At 46.4% G+C, this 21,596-nt stretch overlaps 1 long non-coding RNA gene across 3 annotated transcripts in view; it reads right to left on the minus strand.

Annotated features, from left to right (window-relative positions):
* Positions 1-3,540: 3,540 nt before the first annotated feature.
* The window catches only part of LOC142483755 (uncharacterized), a 32,122-nt gene continuing 14,066 nt past the window's right edge, over positions 3,541-21,596 (minus strand). The window contains exons 2-6 of one of the 3 annotated variants that reach the window (XR_012797466.1): positions 20,904-20,951; positions 20,163-20,310; positions 6,713-6,822; positions 5,376-5,515; positions 3,541-4,655 (exon numbers count right to left, since the gene is read on the minus strand). This is a non-coding gene — a long non-coding RNA (uncharacterized LOC142483755). Of the gene's footprint in view, positions 4,656-5,375; positions 5,516-6,712; positions 6,823-20,162; positions 20,878-20,903; positions 20,952-21,596 lie in introns of those variants that run through there. The other 2 variants (XR_012797465.1, XR_012797467.1) reach the window with 2 other exon arrangements.

Here is a 21,596-nt window from a genome sequence, read left to right on the forward strand (position 1 = left end):
GGGGCGTATAACAGGGTACTGGGCCTTGGGAGGGTTGTATAACTGGGTACTGGGCCTGGGGAGGTGGGTATAACGGGTATTTGCCCTGTGGAGGGCGGTATAACGTGGTATTGGGGATGGGGTATAAGTGGCACAGGAGCTCTTGCGATACAGAGTATCACTGCCCCTGGTTACAAACACTTCATGTCTCCTGCAGATCAGGACACGCACGAAGGTGGTGCCCTTTGTGCCACCAGACGACGAGGTGGGCTACAAGGCGGCCGATGACGCAGACGTGGTGTACGATGACCAAGGAGCATACGACAGGTGTGGCCGGATCTGCTGCTTCACCTTTTTTAGGCGGAGGAGAAGACCCCGGGAGCAGGTAGGAGAATACGAGAGGTGCGGACAGATCTGCTGCTTCACCTTTTTTAGGCGGAGAAGAAGCCAGGAGCAGGTAGCAGAGGAGCCAGGGCGTAGATACAGGGGTATTCTAGGGGCCCTGAGAAGTTGGTTTGACCGCAGGAGAGGCAGATAAGATCAGGAAGGCTGAGGGAGGGGCAGGTACTAGAGGGAGATAGGGATATTGGGCGTGAGAGGGTGAGAGAGAACAAGGAGCAGGGCCAGAGCACGGGTTTCATGCGCCCGAGGCGAAACTTAAAATTTGTGCCCCAGTTGTATAAAAAATAATAAGATAAATAAAATAATAAAATAAACAGTGGCGTAGATATCGGGGCTGCAGGGGGTGCGACCGCAACCCAGCGCGACGCAAAATAAAAATAAAAGGGCGCCAAAATACTGGATAAAAAAAAGAATAATAATTTTAAAAAAAAGATAAATAAATAAAATAATAAGAGGAAAAAATAATAATGATTATTAATGCGCCCCTAGGACCTCTGCGCGCTAGACGACCGCCTAATGGCCGGCCGGCCCTGCGAGGTATGCGGGAGGAAAAGGGGTGAATGGGATAGATATGCAGGGGGATGGGGGAGCAGGTGAGTTATACACAGGGGCACAAGGGCCCCATCACCTGCATCTCTATATACTGAGTGTGCCCCTGTGTATAACAACGCTGATCTGTGCTGCTCCATCTGATCTCACTGCGCAGTGATCCAGGGACCATCCGATCGCCATTTAATGGGGTCAGGAAGGAATTTTTTCCCCCATTGCACAGCAGGGGTTATGTTTCGCCTTCCTCTGGATCACAGCAACAAACTGCCCTTTGTGCATGAATTATCAGTGAGATCTTTATACACCCTGCATTGGTCTTCACCCCTTTGCTGCCGGAGGGGCCTGCAATGCATTGCTCTGCGTGTTACTATATCGCTCTGCAATGTGCTGCAGGCCCCTCCCAGCAAAGAGATTCATTATTTCAATAAAATACTCTCTTTAATCAAACCTATGTGTAGTGTCTTTTCTATCCGTTGTATCTATTGCTAACAGCTCAGTGATTCTTCCCCAGGACGCTGCACTAGTGTCACGCTGCCAAGCCCGGGTGTGAGGGAGATTTATAGGGTCACATATACACTTCTGCCAAAACACTAGTGCAAACAGGAAGCCCCTCTGATCTGTCATATCTTTTATTACACAAAATGGTATCTAAAAAGGTAAAAAGAACATACATGGGATTCTGCTACAAATATCTCTCTAATTACAAACCAATTAGCAAATCATTCAGGTTAGAGTCGAGCGAAAAGAAAGGGTTAAGTATCTCATGTACAGTATATGCAGTGTAGGCTGTTCTGCGCATTACATGCAGGGGACAACGTTTAGGGGATATAAGTAATGCTGATCTCAGAGCTGACCGGCTGACCTGCTCTACCGGCTGACCTGCTCTACTGGCTGACCTGCTGACCTGCTCTACTGGCTGACCGGCTGACCTGCTCTACCGGCTGACTGGCTTCCCTTCTTTCAGCTAAATGACCTGAATTGTGGCCTCTGTATCTCCCAATTAAATGTTTATTGGCGTATTCTTGTTTGACTCGTTCTATACAGACATTTTCTATATATTCATTGTGGGTTTTGATAACATCTGTAAGATCTCTCAGAATATCACATTCTGTACGTTTGTGTTGAAGATTTTTCCATTCTCAATTTACTTAATATTAGATTTTGGCTTCAATTATTTATATCGAGCCCAAAATACCTTTATACAGAATGCTGCTCCCTTTAGCCCACAAATGCTGCTTCATTAAAGCCCAGGGGTGGCACTTGATGCATTCTCAAACTTTTAGGCAACATCCCTAATTTACAAAAGTGGGATTAAATCTGTGCATATTTAAATGGTTAATTTTCTTACTCAGACTCCTAAATCCCTCCCCAAATATATCCGTTTCACATAAAAGTGTGTGCGCTTCTCCTTCCGTCTAACTGGCACGTCGTCCTTACGGGCGCCACTCCTTGCAACTCCACGCTGCCCTCCAGTGGCAAAAGAAATAAGATACATTTACTATACTCGTCTGGCAGCTGCTCCCGTATAAGGTGGGTAACTCTGTATTAGGGGTCTTGGTAAAGTATATTTTATACTTATGTCGGATAGATGAGGAATTAATATTCCTAACGGGTTATTGTGAGAGGCCTTAGATCTTATCCTATATGCACGCAGCCCTCGCCTCTCTGACCTTGAACACATACTTCAATCTGATTTTTTGAGACTTGAAACTGGATTTCTTAAAACAAACTGATTTTAAACACTGACAAGACTGTAACAATAGTATTTGGGACCAGAGCTAAATTGCTAAAGCTGCCAATGACAGAGCTTCAGATAAAAACCAACTCTAATACCATCCTAGCCCGTTACAGGTTTGAAATATCTGGGCATATAGTTCAACTCCCATTTAACATTTGGGTTGCACATTGATACCCTGACATCCAAATCCTATGCCAAACTAGGTGTACTTTACAGGAACAAATCCTCCCTAAGGCCCTCATGCAGTAATCGCCTACAGCGATTCAGTAAGCCCAGAGAAGCTGGCGATTAGAGCAAAAATAACCGTTTTTTTTGTTGCCGGAAAATAAATAAATAAAATCGGCAGACGCGCGGTGATAAGCCACTTTTCGGCACTGATCGCCAGTTTTTCAAACACGCTCAATTCTTTAAGCCCTGATCTGCTTATTGCGGCTGATCGCCACTTTAAAATTGCTGTTTCTTCTCCAAATTGTCCAGCCACAAAAGTTGGCAAGAAGGTGGGGTGAAGCTGCGATGAAAATAAAATGCATGTGTCCCAGAGCTGATATCCATTAATATCAGCACCAGAGACCCTCGGCATGAATCCCATGCATAAAAAATGCATTTACAGGCAACTTCATTACCGCCAAGGCAATGAAGGGGTTATATACCCGTGCCAGGCTTATTGCGGGTAGCGGGGGTGGGTGAAGGTGGTATTTGGCCCTGGGTGGGTGTTTAGGCCTTGCCAGGGGGTTGCGGGATGACTTAACCTCTTCTTTAACTTAGCGGTTAATACCGCTAAGGTAATGAAGGGGTCAACCCCTCCCGCTACCCCCCCACCCGGTAGGCCTAAACACCCATCCTTGGGGCCAATACCCCATTCACCCACCCCCGCTACCCACAATAAACAAAAATACACATAACAGCCCATCTGGCCACCTCCTAGGTCCCTAATAAACCATTACAATATTCATAAAACCATTATTTTGTTTACACCCAGGATTATTACATGGGATTAGGGCTATGTTATTCAGTGAGGGGTTGTATGTTTGTATTCGTAGGGACAGGCAAGGCCGGAGCCAGATGGGGTTCACCTGCCTCTGTCCTCCCTGTCTCCTGACCCTTCCTGTAGCCGGACAAAGAAGAAGAAGCAGGCACACGGTCTTACTCAAAGGAGGTTTAATATGCCATAAAGTCCAACGTTTCGGCAGTCAAGGTGAAGGCTACAAACACAAGAAACAGTCACAATATATACCACCCCCCTGATACTCACCCCTCCCCGCTCTGCCACATAACCAGGATGTTGACGCCCACCTGATGACGTCAGAGCTACCATATGGCGCCCCCTAGTGACGTCAGACGTCTAGGTCTAAATCCCTGGCAATACAGCATAGAGCTGTCTTGGAGGACTGCAGCCACAGCCACACCTCTCCCCAGACTGAACACTCCCCCATGATGACGTCAGCGTGACCCGGCAGTCAGGGGGCGGGGAAAGGGGGGGCGGGCGGGCGTGCACCAATCAAGACTGTACTCACAGGGCTGGACAAAGATGTATCCGTCGCCATGGGATCAGTGTCAGAGCAGGGAGGAGTGAGACACTCCTATAAATCATCCTGAAAGTGTAAATAAACCACACACCAAAATATTAATAAAGCATATGTGCACAAAACTAATACAGCAATATACTATTAAAAACATGTGACTGTATACTGCTGATGACATCAGTATAATCCTGCAAAGTTACAGTGAAATTACACATAAGAATATGCAGTACATCAGTATTTAGAATATACTAGTGTGTATACCTAGGTCAGAAATGGGTACACACAACCAGGGGTGGGGGAGGGGAAGGGGAAGGGAGGATGGGGAAGGGGGAGGGAGGGGAAGGGGGAGGGAGGGGAAGGGGGAGGGAGGGAGGGGAAAAAAAGAAGGGAAAAAAACACACAAAAAGGATAATCTTCCCAATTGGTAAGTGCAGAGTCCATGGATGGTGCAAGATCAAATATGCCTGTAGAAAGACAAAAAATTACCTTCTATTAAGGAAGCATTTTAAATTCTGTTGCTCATTAAGACCCATACCGTTGCTGGTATTTAAAGCATGTATCCAGAATGCTTCACGTCTCAATAAGAAAGTCTCCCTATCTGGAGTGCCTTGTCTAGGTGCTACTGTCTCAATACCCATGATGCGTAAAGAGGCAACATTATGATTGTGTTCCACACAGTGTTGCACAAGAATAGAGGGATCCGTACCTTTTCGAATTACACTTTTATGTTCAATGAACCTTGTTTTTAACATTCTTATGGTCTTACACACATAAAGAAGACCACATGGACACTTTATTACGTACACTACATATTCAGATCTACATGTGATTCTATTTTTGATTTTTATGATCCTCCCGCTTTGGGGGTGACTGAATTGACTACCGGTAGTCAGACTGTTACAGACCGAGCAGCTCATGCATCTAAAGTTACCCGGTCTGCCACCCTCCAGAAAATGAGGAGTTCTGTAGTTACCCTCATTATCTGCATGTATCAGGCTATCCGCCAGATTTCTCCCTCTTTTGAATGCCACCATTGGTGGTACACAGCAACTTTTAGATAATATATCATCATTTTGCAGAATATGCCAGTGTTTAAGAATGGTAGATTTAATAAAACCACCAGCTTGACTGTATATAGTGGTACATACAAGCCCGTCCTCCTTCTTATTTTTGGTAGCACTTACCTCTTTATCCAGTGCCCGGTCTAACACAGCAGGAGGATATACGCAGGAAGATATCCCCTAGCCAGGAATCTACCACGTAGTTCTCCAATAGCTGGTTCAATATGATCCTTCCTGCTCGTGATTTTGCAGACCTGGACTTTCTGTGAAAAAGGTAATGCATCAATAAGAGAAGGAGGATGATGGCTATCTGCCCTTAAAATTGCATTTCTGTCTGTATCCTTTCTAAAAAGATCAGTATGTAACTCCCCATTAGTCTGTGTAATGAGGACATCTAAAAAAGAGAGTTGCTGTGTACTCCATGTATTAGTGAGGAGGACCGGTGAATGGAGACCATTAAGATACTAAAAAAAAGATAACAGCTGATCCTCCGTACCTGTCCATATGAAAAACATCATCAATATATCTGTAATAGCTTTTAATATGCACTAAAAAGTCTGATTTGTAGATGTACTGCTCTTCGAAATGTGTCATGTATATGTTGGCGTAAGCAGGGGCCATATTACTGCCCATTGCTGTCCCCTTAATCTGCAGGAAGAAATCACTCTCAAATCTAAAATAATTTTTATAGAGAATGAAATGTAAAATGAGCATAATGTATTCAATTGGAACAGTATCACTATAATGGCGAATGAGGGTGGCCGTGATTATCTCAAGACCTTCAACATGGGGGATTATTGTATAAAGGCTAGACACATCTAAACTAACCAGAATATGATTAGTCCCATCACCAGGTGAGTTTTTTAATTTGTCAAGGAAATCAAACGTGTCTTTGATGTATGAGTTGGCTGTCTGTGCTATAGGTTGTAGAAATGTGTCTACAAATTTTGCAAGGGGTTGATTTAATGAATTAATAGCAGCTATAATAGGCCGCCCCGGGGTATTGTTTAAATTCTTGTGTATTTTGGGCAAGGTATAGAAAATAGGGCATTTAGGATGCAACATAGTTAGAAACTCAGATTCAGGCTCTGTTATCCACCGGTTATTAACCCCCATTTGGATAATTTCCTTAATTTCTCTCGCATAGTTAAAGGTAGGGTCCCTATCCAATTTAATGTAGCAGTTAACGTCACTCAGTTGTCTGATGGTTTCAGCCTTATAATCTGAGTAATTCTGCACTACTAGGGCACCCCCCTTGTCCGCACGCTTAATAATAATCTCATTATTATTAGTCAACATTTTTAATGCTTCCTTTTCCTGAACAGACATATTGTATGTAGCCCTATGTTTGTTTTTTTTGTACCTTGCAAAGTCCCCCTTAACCAGTCGTATATATGTGCTGACTGATTGATTTTTAAATGGCGGGACAAAAGTGGATTTGAGCTTGCACATTTTGGTACCTTGATAAGAAGCCGAATTATCTGTCCCTTGCTGGTCAGTGGCCAAATTAAATGTCCCTTGTTGTTCATAGGATTACCTGTCCCTGGTTGGATATTGGAATGCACCGATTCTGTAGACATGTTAGAAAAAATGATTTAAGGTTTAATACACGTTCAAATTTAAATAGGTCAACCTCCAAATCAAAATCATTAAACAATGTAGTAGGTACATATGAGGGCCCCCTAGCTAAGACAGACATTTCACATTGATTAAGAGTGTAATCAGACAGATTAACAACCAAGGTGTCCATACTCATTTCTGCTCCATTGTACGTAGGGGATAGGGTGATCTTCCCTTTCCCCTGGCCCCCGCGTCTAATTTTCCTTTTCCTTTCTCCTTGTCCTTGGATTGGCCTAAAAAAGGGGCCGGACTTTAGCCTCTCTGACGTTCTGTTGAGGAATGGGCTTCAGAGTCACTGGTGTGGACTTCTTGGACTCCCTGGGGTGCTCTCCTTCTTTGGTTCTTGCGTTGTTTGGGGTCTTGCTTCAGCCACGGGTATACTCTTCCATCTTTATAGTCATTAACAACTTTTTTGAATTTCAACTTCTTAAAGTGAATAAGATCACTTTTAATTTTTTTCCAGCTTGGTCTTAAGACTATCCAATGATTGTACAACGTCCGTACCAGGGCTAGACTGTTCAATGAGGATTTCCACTTTGAGTATATCCTTCCTTGTGTGGCTAAGTTGTTCTCCCACCTCCTCAATAACCAAAACATTCAAGTCCAAAGAGGCCCTATTAAAGCTGCAGTTCAGTCTTTTTTTTTTTTTTTTTTTTACTTCAATAGTTTCATGTGTGCAATCTCTAATTACCTAAAGAACTGTATAGCTGCAGGTCAATTCGTTCTCCATGTATTGATAGGTGAAATTTGGTGACATAATTAGTGAAGGGATCTGTTTTTCTTCTGCTTCTGTCACTCAGTGGAAGCTCATGAATATTCATGAGCACTCCTGCATTGACATGTGCTAGAGGGAGGGCAGGGCTGACAAAGGGGTGTGCCAGGGCTTGTGACAGGACATGAAGGGGCAGTGCCTTAGCAAATGGCTGTTAAAATAGAATACAAGAAAATTGGTCTTTCAAAGTTGTTTTTTTAAAAACAGAAAATGCTAAAAGTATTTTTTCTTACTACAGAACTGATTTATTAAAAAAAACACACATGCAGGATATTGACTGAACTGCAGCTTTAAAGCATTGTCCTGCATACAGATCAGAGGCGAAGAATGGATATGGATACCCGATGTGAAGCTGGAAATAAGACCGAGAACAATACCGAAAAGACCGTTTCGAGTGATGAAATAGCCGTCACTGTGTAACTCTTCCAATTACCTGCAACTTCATGCAAAGAAATAGCAACGCTTGTTTTTAACGTGTTAGCGCCAAGGGGGAATTCAACTGCTGAGAGGTTAAGGGAGTTACTCACCAAACTCAGCGACGCTTCTGTGTCTCTGTGATAACTCCCCCAGGACATGCCTGGAAACCAGAGGTAACTCAATGTATTTTTGATAAATAGAAACTTGACCTCGGAGACTGTGAGACCCCCTCTCCTTCCCCCCCTTCCCTTGGCTTCCCAAACCCCACCATAACCAATACACAAATAACCACAAACACGAGGTCTGGCGGCCGCTGCTTTTTAGTAAAACTTCAATTAACCTAATTAGTGCCAACCCCCTGCCAGAGTGCTCGCTCATTGGGTAAAGGCCAAAGGTACCCGATCCAATGGCCCGTAACTCCCCCCTAGCCGGGCCCCGCCTGTCTGGCGAGAATGGGCCCAGGAACGCACGTGTAAATGAGCCGCGCCCACTCGCCACTCCCAGCCACCTTTTATTTTATTTCTGTTATTCATTTTCATTGTTTATTTATTCTTTTTTTTCTTTTAAACACGTACAACCAACATATTTACCAGTATTCACAATAAAGGGCAGGGTGGGCGGGACTCCCATGGCAGGGCGTAGACTGACCCCGTGCCTCTGTCTAATTCTAACCTCCCTGGCCCTTCCCCCGGCTGTGTCACGTCACTGCCAGAGGGGGGGGGGGGGGAAGGCCGGAGGGGACGTAGTCCACACTCACAGGTAAGGGAGAGCCTAGTCCCTCTGGTCATAGCGCCCGGTCACCGAGGGCTCAAGGCTACTTTTCTGGGTTATTTTGAAACGAGCTACACTGGGGAATATTTAGGGGTCTCCCCAAACAAAGAGAGAACATTTAGGGGTCTCTCCAGACACAGAGAACCCCACACACTCAGATCTGAGGTTTGTGCCCCTATTAGGCCTGGGCCTATTAGTAAGTTCAAGCTCGCTGAGGTGGGCTGAGCCGCGCTGAGCAGATTCACAAACCCCCTGCAACTGTCATCAGCGCGGCTATAGTTTCCCCCTCCGCATGCGTGCTCATGCGTGCAGAGGCTCAGAAACTTTGCCGAGACAGGCAAGTTTCAAATTTGCCGCTCGGGGAAGCGAAGAAGCGGTCACGTGACCGCTCCCATCCAATGGGAGTGGGGACTAGCCCCGCTTCCCGCTCCGCCTCCTGACACGCCTCCGCTCTGCCTCTGCTCGGCCTCCACCCCGCCCCCAGAGCGCGCTCACTGCCTCGCCTGCAAGGACAGAAAAAAAGCACCATTTTCAGCAGGCGAGGCAGAGCAGGAGCGCGGCTCAGCGTGGCTGAACCCTCTATGTCCCAGGCCTTACATGGGGGGGGGGGGGGGAGATAAATACATAGAAACAAAAATAAGGAGGGACAGAGATAAATAAAAGAGGTAAGATTAAAGGGGGAAAGAGAGACTGACAGGAGAGGGAAAGGAAATGCAGAGAGTAGGGAGACTTCTCACCCAAGGTGATGAAACAGCTGTGACACATGGACACCTTCTCTGGGAAACCTTCCACTACCCATGTGACATTACACCTCCACCGTAGGGGGTCCTGCGTCTGGGGAGGGTGTGTGTAAAGGATCCTGGGGAGGGACGTATAACGGAGTTCTGGGGAGGGGTATATAATGGGTACTGGACCTGGTGAGGTGGGTATAACGGGTACTGGGCCTGGTGAGGTGGGTATAACGGGTACTGGGCCTGGGGAGGGGCGTATAACAGGGTACTGGGCCTGGGGAGGGGTGTATAACAGGGTACTGGGCCTGGGGAGGGGTATATAACAGGGTACTGGGCCTGGGGAGGGGTGTATAACAGGGTACTGGGCCTGGGGAGGGGTGTATAACAGGGTACTGGGCCTGGTGAGGTGGGTATAACAGGGTACTGGGCCTGGAGAGGGGTGTATAACAGGGTACTGGGCCTTGGGAGGGGTGTATAACAGGGTATTGGGCCTGGGGAGGGGTGTATAACTGGGTACTGGGCCTGGGGAGGTGGGTACAACGGGTATTTGCCCTGTGGAGGGCGGTATAACGTGGTATTGGGGAGGGGGTATAGGTGGCACAGGAGCTCTTGCGATACAGAGTATCACTGTCCCTGGTTACAAACACTTCATGTCTCCTGCAGATCAGGACACGCACAAAGGTGGTGCCCTTTGTGCCACCAGACGACGAGGCGGGCTACGAGGTGGACGATGAGGCATACGACAAAGCGGGCGTCAAGTGGTGCGAAGAGGTGGGCTACAAGGCGGCCGATGAGGCAGACGACGAAGCGGATGTCAAGTCTGGCGACGAGGTGGGCCATGGCGAAGGAGAATACGAGAGGTGTGGACGGATCTGCTGCTTCACCTTTTTTAGGCGGAGAAGAAGCCAGGAGCAGGTAGCAGAGGAGCCAGGGCGTAGATACAGGGGTATTCTAGGGGCCCTGAGAAGTTGGTTTGACCGCAGGAGAGGCAGATAAGATCAGGAAGGCTGCGGGAGGGGCAGGTACTAGAGGGAGATAGGGATATTGGGTGTGAGAGGGTGAGAGAGAACAAGGAGCAGGGCCGGAGCACGGGTTTCATGCGCCCGAGGCGAAACTTAAAATTTGTGCCCCAGTTGTATAAAAAATAATAAGATAAATAAAATAATAAAATAAACAGTGGCGTAGATATCGGGGCTGCAGGGGGTGTAACCGCACCCCAGCGCGACGCAAAATAAAAATAAAAGGGCGCCAAAATACTGGATAAAAAAAAGAATAATAATTTCCAAAAAAAAAAGATAAATAAATTAGAAATAATAAGAGGAAAAAATAATAATGATTATTAATGCGCCCCTAGGACCTCTGCGCGCTAGGCGACCGCCTAATGGCCGGCCGGCCCTGCGAGGTATGCGGGAGGAAAAGGGGTGAATGGGATAGATATGCAGGGGGATGGGGGAGCAGGTGAGTTATACACAGGGGCACAAGGGCCCCATCACCCGCATCTCTATATACTGAGTGTGCCCCTGTGTATAACAACGCTGATCTGTGCTGCTCCATCTGATCTCACTGCGCAGTGATCCAGGGACCATCCGATCGCCATTTAATGGGGTCAGGAAGGAATTTTTTTCCCCCATTGCACAGCAGGGGTTATGTTTCGCCTTCCTCTGGATCACAGCAACAAACTGCACTTTGTGCATGAATTATCAGTGAGATCTTTATACACCCTGCATTGGTCTTCACCCCTTTGCTGCCGGAGGGGCCTGCAATGCATTGCTCTGCGTGTTACTATATCGCTCTGCAATGTGCTGCAGGCCCCTCCCAGCAAAGAGATTCATTATTTCAATAAAATACTCTCTATAATCAAACCTATGTGTAGTGTCTTTTCTATCCGTTGTATCTATTGCTAACAGCTCAGTGATTCTTCCCCAGGACGCTGCACTAGTGTCACGCTGCCAAGCCCAGGTGTGAGGGAGATTTATAGGGTCACATATACACTTCTGCCAAAACACGAGTGCAAACAGGAAGCCCCTCTGATCTCATATATTTTATTACACAAAACGGTATCTAAAAAGGTAAAAATAACATACATGGGATTCTGCTACAAATATCTCTCTAATTACAAACCAATTAGCAAATCATTCAGATTAGTCGAGCGAAAAGAAAGGGTTAAGTATCTCATGTACAGTATATGCAGTGTAGGCTGTTCTGCAGCATTACATGCAGGGGACAACGTTTAGGGGATATAAGTAATGCTGATCTCAGAGCTGACCGGCTGACCTGCTCTACCGGCTGACCGGCTGACCTGCTCTTCTGGCTGACCTGCTGACCTGCTCTACTGGCTGACCGGCTGACCTGCTCTACCGGCTGACCGGCTTCTCTTCTTTCAGCTAAATGACCTGAATTGTGGCCCCTGTATCTCCCAATTAAACGTTTTATTGGCATATTCTTGTTTGACTCGTTCTATACAGACATTTTCTATATATTCATTGTGGGATTTGATAACATCTGTAAGATCTCTCAGAATATCACATTCTGTACGTTTGTGTTGAAGATTTTTCCATTCTCAATTTACTTAATATTAGTTTTTGGCATCAATTATTTATATCGAGTCCAAAATACCTTTATACAGAATGCTGTTCCATTTAGCCCACAAATGCTGCTTCATTAAAGCCCATGGGTGGCACTTTATGCATTCTCAAACTTTTAGGCAACATCCCTAATTTCCAAAAGTGGGATTAAATCTGTACATATTTAAATGGTTAATTTTCTTACTCAGACTCCTAAATCCCTCCCCAAATATATCCGTTTCACATAAAAGTGTGTGCGCTTCTCCTTCCGCCTAACTGGCACGTCGTCCTTACGGGCGCCACTCCATGTAACTCCACGCTGCCCTCCAGTGGCAAAAGAAATAAGATACATTTACTATACTCGTCTGGCAGCTGCTCCCGTATAAGGTGGGTAACTCTGTATTAGGGGTCTTGGTAGACTATATTTTATACTTATGTCGGATAGATGAGGAATTAATATTCCTAACGGGTTATTGTGAGAGGCCTTAGATCTTATCCTATATGCACGCAGCCCTCGCCTCTCTGACCTTGAACACGTACTTCAATCTGATTTTTGAGACTTGAAACTGGATTTCCCAAAACAAACTGATTTTAAACACTGACAAGACTGTAACAATGGTATTTGGGACCAGAGCTAAATTGCTAAAGCTACCAATGACAGAGCTTCAGATAAAAACCAGCTCTAAAACCATCCTAGCCCCTGTTACTTGTTTGAAATATCTGATCATTCAACTCCCATTTAACATTTGGGTTGCACATTGATACCCTGACATCCAAATCCTATGCCAAACTAGGTGTACTTTAAAGGAACAAATCCTCCCTAAGGCCCTCATGCAGTAAGCAGCGATAAGCCACTTATCACCAGCTTATCGCCAAAAAAGCCACACTGATACACACACACACACACACAGATACAGACACACTGATACACAAACACACACCGCGCCCTGATGGCAGGGGTGGAGGCGTGGGGCTCCTGCTCTCCTCTGTCTGCCGTTACCGAACCCTTCCTATTCCCCCCTCTCTTGCTTTTCCCTCCTTTGAGGCTCACACTGTCCAGATCTTCTCTCCTCTCCCTGTTCATGTGGCGGTCATCTATCGCCCACCTACCTCTACTTATCCCCCTTCTGCCTTTCTCTCTCACTTTGAATCCTGGCTCTCTTTCTTTCTCTCCTCAGACTCCCCTGTTCTTCTCCTTGGGGACTTCAATTGCCACATTGATGACCCCTCTCTCTCTTGGGCTTCCCGCTTTCTTTCTCTTACCTCTTCTTTTGGCCTTCAACAGTGGACTGCAGCCAGCACCCACAAGGATGGCCACTACTTAGACCTGGTTTTCACTAAAAACTTCTCTCTCTCTGATTTCTCCATTTCCCCTTTTCCTCTCTCTGACCATCATCTCATCTCATTCTCTTTATCTCGCTTCTCCCCTTCTCCACCTCCATCTACCCCCCGGTTCTGCAGAAACCTGCGCTCTATTCACTTACCTGACTTTGAGTCCACTTTACACTCCTCCCTCTCCTCTCTCAGCTCTGCTACAGACCCTGACAACCTGGTCAGAAAGTACAACTCTGTCTTGTCCTCATCTCTTGATCTACATGCCCCGCTTTCTCTCTGCCGCCCTCGCCCTTCTAACCCTAGACCCTGGCTAAATTCCCACACGCGCATGCTGCGTTCCTCCACTCGTTCCTCTGAACGCCTCTGGAGGAAGTCTCACACTCTCGCAGACTTCCTTCACTACAAATTTATGCTATCCTGTTTCAACTCTGCCCTCTCGCAAGCTAAACAAGCCTACTTTTCTGCACTAATAACATGCACAAGTCTAACCCATGCCGACTGTTCTCTGTCTTTGATACTCTACTCAAACCACCCTCAGCTGCCTCTCCTTCCTCCATCTCCGCTCAGGACTTTGCAGACTATTTTAAGGAAAAGGTGGAATCCATACGGCAGAACATCCCCTGTTTCTTCCCCCCATCCTACACCTCTTCCTAACTCTCCTCCTGCCTTCCTTGAGTCTTTTTCCACTGTCTCAGAGGAGGATGTGTCGCTGTTGATCTCCTCTTCTCCCTCTACCACTTGCCCTCTTGACCCCATTCCCTCCCATCTCCTAAAACCTCTAGCTCCTACTATAATCCCTACGCTTACACACATTTTTAACTCCTCCCTCTGCTCTGGAACCTTTCCATCCTCCTTCAAACATGCAACAGTCATACCATTACTCAAAAACAGCAAGCTTGACCCTACCTGTCTTTCTAACTATCGACCTGTCTCCCTCCTGCCTTTTGCCTCTAAACTACTTGAACGTCTTGTATTCTCTCGCTTGCTCCATTTTCTCAACACTTATTCTCTCCTAGACCCTCTACAATCTGGCTTCCGCACTGCTCACTCCACGGAAACAACCCTCACTAAAATAACTGACGAGCTCCATGCTGCCAAAGACAGAGGTCATTACACTCTGCTCATATTACTCGACCTCTCTGCAGCATTTGACACCGTGGACCACCCTCTTCTCCTCCACATTCTCCATACTCTAGGTATTCGGAACAAAGCTCTATCCTGGATCTCATCCTACCTCTCCCATCGTACTTTTAGTGTCTCTTCTGCTAACACCTCCTCCTCCTCTATTGATCTCTCTGTGGGGGTACCCCAGGGCTCTGTCCTGGGACCTCTTCTCTTTTCTCTGTACACACTCTCTCTAGGTGACCTAATAACATCTTTTGGGTTTAATTATCCCCTCTATGCTGACGACACACAAATATACTTTTCAACACCTGACCTTACACCTGCTGTACAAACCAAAGTTTCTGAATGTCTCTCTGCTATATCATCCTGGATGGCCCTCCGACGCCTTAAACTCAACATGGCTAAAACAGAGCTCCTCATACTTCCTCCCAAACCTGGCCCTAATACCTCCTTCCACATTACTGTTGGAACTACAATCATTCACCCAGTAGCCCAAGCACGCTGCCTAGGGGTCACGTTCGACTCCTCTCTCACATTCGCCCCTCACATTCAAAACATTTCTAAAACTTGTCGCTTTTTCCTCCGCAATATAACTAAGATACGCCCTTTCCTCTGTTGTTCGACTGCTAAAACTCTGACTCAGGCCCTCATTCTCTCCTGTCTTGATTACTGTAACCTCCTGCTGTCCGGCCTTCCTGCCTCTCACCTGTCTCCCCTACAATCTATCCTAAATGCTGTTGCCAGAATCACTCTACTCTTTCCTAGATCTGTCTCAGCATCTCCCCTCATGAAATCCCTCTCCTGGCTTCCGATCAAATCCCGCATCTCACACTCCATTCTTCTCCTCACTTTTAAAGCTTTACATTCTTCTGCCCCTCCTTACATCTCATCCCTAATTTCTCGGTATGCACCATCCAGACTCTTGCGTTCTTCTCAAGGATGTCTTCTTTCTACCCCCTTTGTATCTAAAGCCCTCTCCCGCCTTAAACCTTTTTCACTGACTGCCCCACATCTCTGGAATGCCCTTCCCCTCAGTACCCGACTAGCACCCTCTCTATCCACCTTTAAGACCCACCTTAAGACACACTTGCTTAAAGAAGCATATGAATAGCACTGTGGATATTCTAAACACGATACATAATGCTTGACCCCCTGCAGACGCACTTACCAGAACTCCCTCCTACTGTCTCTGTACGTTCTCCCTACCTACCAATTAGACTGTAAGCTCCTCGGGGCAGGGACTCCTCTTCCGAAATGTTACTTTTATGTCTAAAGCACTTATTCCCATGATATGTTTTTTATATTATCTGTTATTTATTTGATTACCACATGTATTACTACTGTGAAGCGCTATGTACACTAATGGCGCTATATAAATAAAGACATACAATAGAATACAATACACACACACACAGATACAGACACACTGATACACACACACACACACACACACACCCACCCACTAATACACACACACACACACACACACACACACACACACACACACACACACACACACACACACACACTGATTCACACACACACTGATTCACACACACACACACACACACACACACACACACACACACACACACACACACACCCACTGATTCACACACACACACACACACACCCACTGATTCACACACACACAGACCCACTGATTCACACACACACACACACACACTGAAACACACACACACACTGAAACACACACACACTGAAACACACACACACACACACACACACACTGATACACACACACACACACACTGACACACACACACACACACACAGATACACACAGATACACACACACACAGATACACACACACACACACACAGATACACAAACACACAGAGATACACATACACACACACACACACACACACACACACAAATACACACACACAGATACACATGCACACACACACACACACACTGATACACATACACACACACACACACACACACACTGATACACATACACACACACACACACACACACACACTGATACACATACACACACACACACACACACACACACACACAAAGCTGTGAGCGCCGGAGGGGCAAAGGTGGGAGCGCCGGGGGGCAAAGCTGTGAGCGCCGGGGGGGGGGGGCAAAGGTGGGAGCGCCGGGGGGCAAAGGTGGGAGTGCCGATGGGGCAAAGGTGGGAGCGCCGGGGGGCAAAGGTGGGAGTGCCGATGGGGCAATGGTGGGAGCGCCGGGGGGGCAATGGTGGGAGCGCCAGGGGGGCAAAGGTACAAGGTGGTACAAAGGTAGGCGCACCCCCGCTACCACCTCCTATTACCCCCCCTGGCTGGGACCCGGGACAGAAAGGGGACACTCACCGCGAACAGAGGAGCCGGGAGCGGGAAGACACTTGTGCTCTGCACAAAGCGGAAGTCCCGCCCCCGGCTTCCTCTGACCTGCCTGCAACCAATCCCCTGCGGGCCGGCCGGCATTCTAAGTCCCGCCCCCGGCATTCTCCTTCATTCAGTCTCCCCGGCAGCATTCACACACACACATAGAAAATACTTACCGGCCGCCGCATTCTCCTCACCGCCGCTGCCCCGCAATACCGGGACCAGGGACAAAAATCGGGACATAACCGGGACGGCGCTAAATTCGGGACAGGGCAGAAAAAACCGGGACTGTCCCGGCAAAACCGGGACGAATGGTCACCCTACTTACAGACTATTCACTTGAGTGGACCATAAAGTGTCTTATAGAGGGAACTCTAAGGTGTCTTAAGATGCATTAAGATATATTATGTATGTAAATATTTATTTATATAGCGCTTTAAAGAGAGGCAATACAGTACAGAGAATTATAGTACAATAAGTGCAACAAACAAAATCAGACAATAGGAAAGGAAATCCCTGGCCTGCAGAGCTTACAGTCTTAATGCTAGATTCATGGAACTCTGTTGTGTTTACGCTAATAACGGGACATTCCTGAAATTGGTACCTGACCCTGTGTGGTAGGCAGAGACACAGGGGCAGTGCCTGCCAATATCATAAAGAGCAGTGCACTTCCTATTTAGTAGAAGTGTGTGTCAGAGTTAAGAGTTCAGTCCAGAGTTAGAGTCTGCTGAGTCTGTCACCTGGCTGGCCCAGGGTGACAGAGAGAGCCTATGTCAATTGGCCGTTGGAGAAGGGGAGCCATCAGCCTCTGAGTAGAGCTGATGCAACCTTAGTTAGGGAGGTGGACCAATTCCTCTCACCCTGTTTAGGGGGCGAGGGAAGAGCTAGCCCCACCCTGGGTGCCCTTGACCTGGGGTGGTGGCAGGGACACAGAGACCATCCTGAGGGAGAGCAGTCCTGTGTGGAGGAAGACACCCTGTACCTGATATATAGTCTTGTTGCTGCTATTCTGCTGCTGTGAATAAAGAGCTGCGGCTGCTTTTAAAGATATACAGTGTGAGACTGGAATCTCTCATCCCCGAGGGGGGGGGGGGGACTCTCTGGAAGGATTCCACCCGTATTCCTGGGGCTCAGAGATGGAGGCGCTGCACCATTACATACATAGTTACATAATAGATGAGGTTGAAAAAAGACGTACGTCCATCAAGTTCAACCTATGCTAAATTCAGACAACAGATATTTAATTCTATATTTATACTTACTTATTGATCCAGAGGAAGGCAAACAAAAAACCCCATTAAGGGGAAAAATTAATTCCTTCCTGACTCCAAGAATTGGCAATCGGATTAATCCCTGGATCAACATCCTTCCCATATATACTTATTTGGTATATCCCTGTATACCTTTCCCATCTAAAAAGATGTCCAACCTTTTTTTGAACAAATCTATTGTATCTGCCATCACAGTCTCCATGGGTAATGAATTCCACATTTTAACTGCCCTTACTGTAAAGAACCCTTTCCTTTGTTGCTGGTGAAATTTCCTTTCCTCCAACCTTAAGGGATGGCCCGAGTCCTTTGTACTGCCCGTGGGATGAATAGTTCTTTTGAAAGCTCCTTGTATTGTCCCTGAATATATTTGTATATAGTTATCATATCCCCTCTTAGACGCCTCTTTTCTAATGTAAATAAATCCAATATAGCTAGCCTCTCCTCATAAGTTAGAATGTCCATCCCCTTTATTAATTTGGTGGCTCTTCTCTGCACTCTCTCTAGTTCCATAATGTCTTTTCTTAGGATTGGTGCCCAAAATTGTACTCCATATTCAAGGTGTGGTCTTACTAATGCTTTGTAAAGGGGCATAATTATGTCTACTTCCCTTCCATCAATTGCCCGTTTGATGCAAGATAAGATCTTGTTTGCCTTTGCAGCTACTGCATGACATTGGGCACTATTGCTAAGCCTGCTGTCTACAAGCACCCCTAAATCCTTCTCCATCAAGGATTCCCCCAATATATCTCCATTTAATTTGTAAGTCGCCTTTTTATTCTTGCATCCCAAATGCATAACCTTATATTTATCTGTATTAAACCTCATTTGCCATTTACCTGCCCACGTTTCCAGTCTCTCCAAGTCCTTCTGAAGAGAAATTTCATCCTGCTCTGATAAGACGGAGGCATTCACCCCAGAAACCTGATCCTGTCATCCCCCATACCATCGCGGGAGACTCAGGTCCCCCTGTTGCCAGCAGGTACTGCACCGACACACTTTATTCGAGCAAATACCCAGTATGTACCTGGCAGATACCTGGAATGCGCCGCTCCTCACCTCTGACAAGCCCCATTGCGTTTGCCTTCCCAGCCTGGGTTCATGCCTGGCTGACGGGCGGCTGATCTGTTAAATGATAATGATTAGGATTTAATAGGCTGCAATGCTTCGCGTGTTTACCAGATGGCATAAATTCATGAATTGTAATGCAGTATATATATATATACTGTGCAGTATTGCAGCCAGCGGGAATAAAATGCTTCAATCCCTGCCTGGAAAATACCTCAATGCACTCGGGCAGAAAACAGTCACAAACCTCAATACACCCGGGTATACCCGAATTCGTGGGACTAGCCGAGCTCGAATAAAGTGTGTCGCCAGTGTATGCACCACACTCAGACACGTAGCCAGACCCTAGTACAGAGGAGGGGGGCCCGATCTGCGATTGGCCCGGGAAGGGGGGCTACATTGGGAATCGATGTTATTTTTCTTCATATTAATGGGTATCCTCAAAGCGAATGATATGCCAAAATGACGTCCATTAGCAAAACTACAATTGTTTCTTCACTTTTTTTGCTTGATCAATAGGGTGACCAGATTTCGAAAATGAAAAACCGGGACACCTTAAAAAATAATTTATTAAACAAATTACATCACGTGACACCCCCCGTTGCCATGACAACAAGACACTCTGATGCCCCTGCAGTGTTAGTGTGTATAGAGGTGGGGGCTTTGCTTGGGCCCTTCAACTCTTACAGCCAGGGCATTATTGGCCAGGAATGCCCAGTTCGGAGGGGATTACTACTTCAAAATGTATTTGATTCGTAACAACATCAAAAAACTCTAATACCAATAACTAACAACCACAGACAATGATAATCTAAACCATCAAATAAAATGTCTACGGCCCTTGTTCAAGCATGTTTGCGGTACTTACCAGATAAATCAGTGCCTGCAATCCACAACTGTATCCGCCTCTCCGAGCGTCTGAAAGCAATCCAGCATTCCTGGTGTGTGGCTGAAGAGGTGAGGGACTCCCTCCTCTCAAACGGAAAAGAAGAGCAAATAATAGAGTTGGAACATACCTATCATACAGGGATGAGAGAGAGAGACAGAGAATGAGAGAGAGACAGAGAATGAGAGACAGAGAATGAGAGAGAGACAGAGAATGAGAGACAGAGAATGAGAGAGAGACAGAGAATGAGAGAGAGACACAGAGAGAGAGACAGAGAATGAGAGAGAGACAGAGAGAGGGACATAGGGAGAGAGAGACACAGAGAGAGAGAGACAGACAGAGAGAGAGAGAGACAAAAGTAATGTACTGTATAACCATTATACAGTACCGTACCCCCTAGTAATCGTGTAATCATTGTCCCACACCCCCTTTTACTCACGCTTTGGCAATACTGAAATGTTCTTTTGACAGAGACACACAGAGAGAAACAGAGACACACAGAGAGAGAGAGAGAGAGAGAGACACGGGCCTATTTAGTAAGCGTCGATAAGGCTGCGTCTATAGTATTTCAGACGGAGGGAAGGCACACACGCTGCAATACACTTGCTGAAGCCTGAGCTTTTTTATGGCTTTGCAGGGTATGCAGCGGGTGCGATTGGGGGCGTGGCAATAAATATTTGGAGGCGTGGCAATAACGTTCCGGCGCGGACGTCACTTCCCTACCTCACATCCCGATCCACCGGCATTTTTTCAGATGCAGCATCTGAAGCACTGTGCAGACAAGAAGAAAAATGCACACAATGCGCACCAGAGATTAAAATATAGTAAATTATTTATTAATAAAACAAGAAATAACCGAGGGGGATCCAACCCCACCTCAGTACTTTCTTCTCGTTGCTATTGCCACACTATACGTCCTGACGCCGGAAGGGAAGTTGGTACGCGACCAAGACGAGACACCGGATTTACAGTGGAACCACAACATACCACAGATTGCTGGAAGACCACACTGCGAGGGGCGCAGCCTATCGAGTTTCCCGGTCATCGTCCAAAGTCTGGAGCTGCGGAGTGACCACCGGATTACCACGGAGCCCGAGCCTGTCTCATACAATGCTTTTACCAAACGGATGTTTGTGAGTTTGCTATTTTTATCTTGTCCAGGAAATGAAATTGTTAAACCGAATTTACACATGGAGCGGGCGCTTTCTCTTCTTTTTTTTGTTTAGATATCTATCGAGGAGGTGGTTGTTTCCCTGAAGAGAGCTGCCAGGGCTCCAGAGGACGCCCGAATTGGATCCTTTTATGATTGAGTTATAACATAGCTATTAGAGCTAGGTTTCTGGACTTTTATTGTGTTTAGGCATAGTGTTTATTATTATTTTATTACAGCTACTTTTTAGTAATTGCACTGTTATT

This window comes from Ascaphus truei, unplaced genomic scaffold, assembly GCF_040206685.1.
Source record: "Ascaphus truei isolate aAscTru1 unplaced genomic scaffold, aAscTru1.hap1 HAP1_SCAFFOLD_364, whole genome shotgun sequence".
NCBI classification, from domain to species: domain Eukaryota; kingdom Metazoa; phylum Chordata; class Amphibia; order Anura; family Ascaphidae; genus Ascaphus; species Ascaphus truei.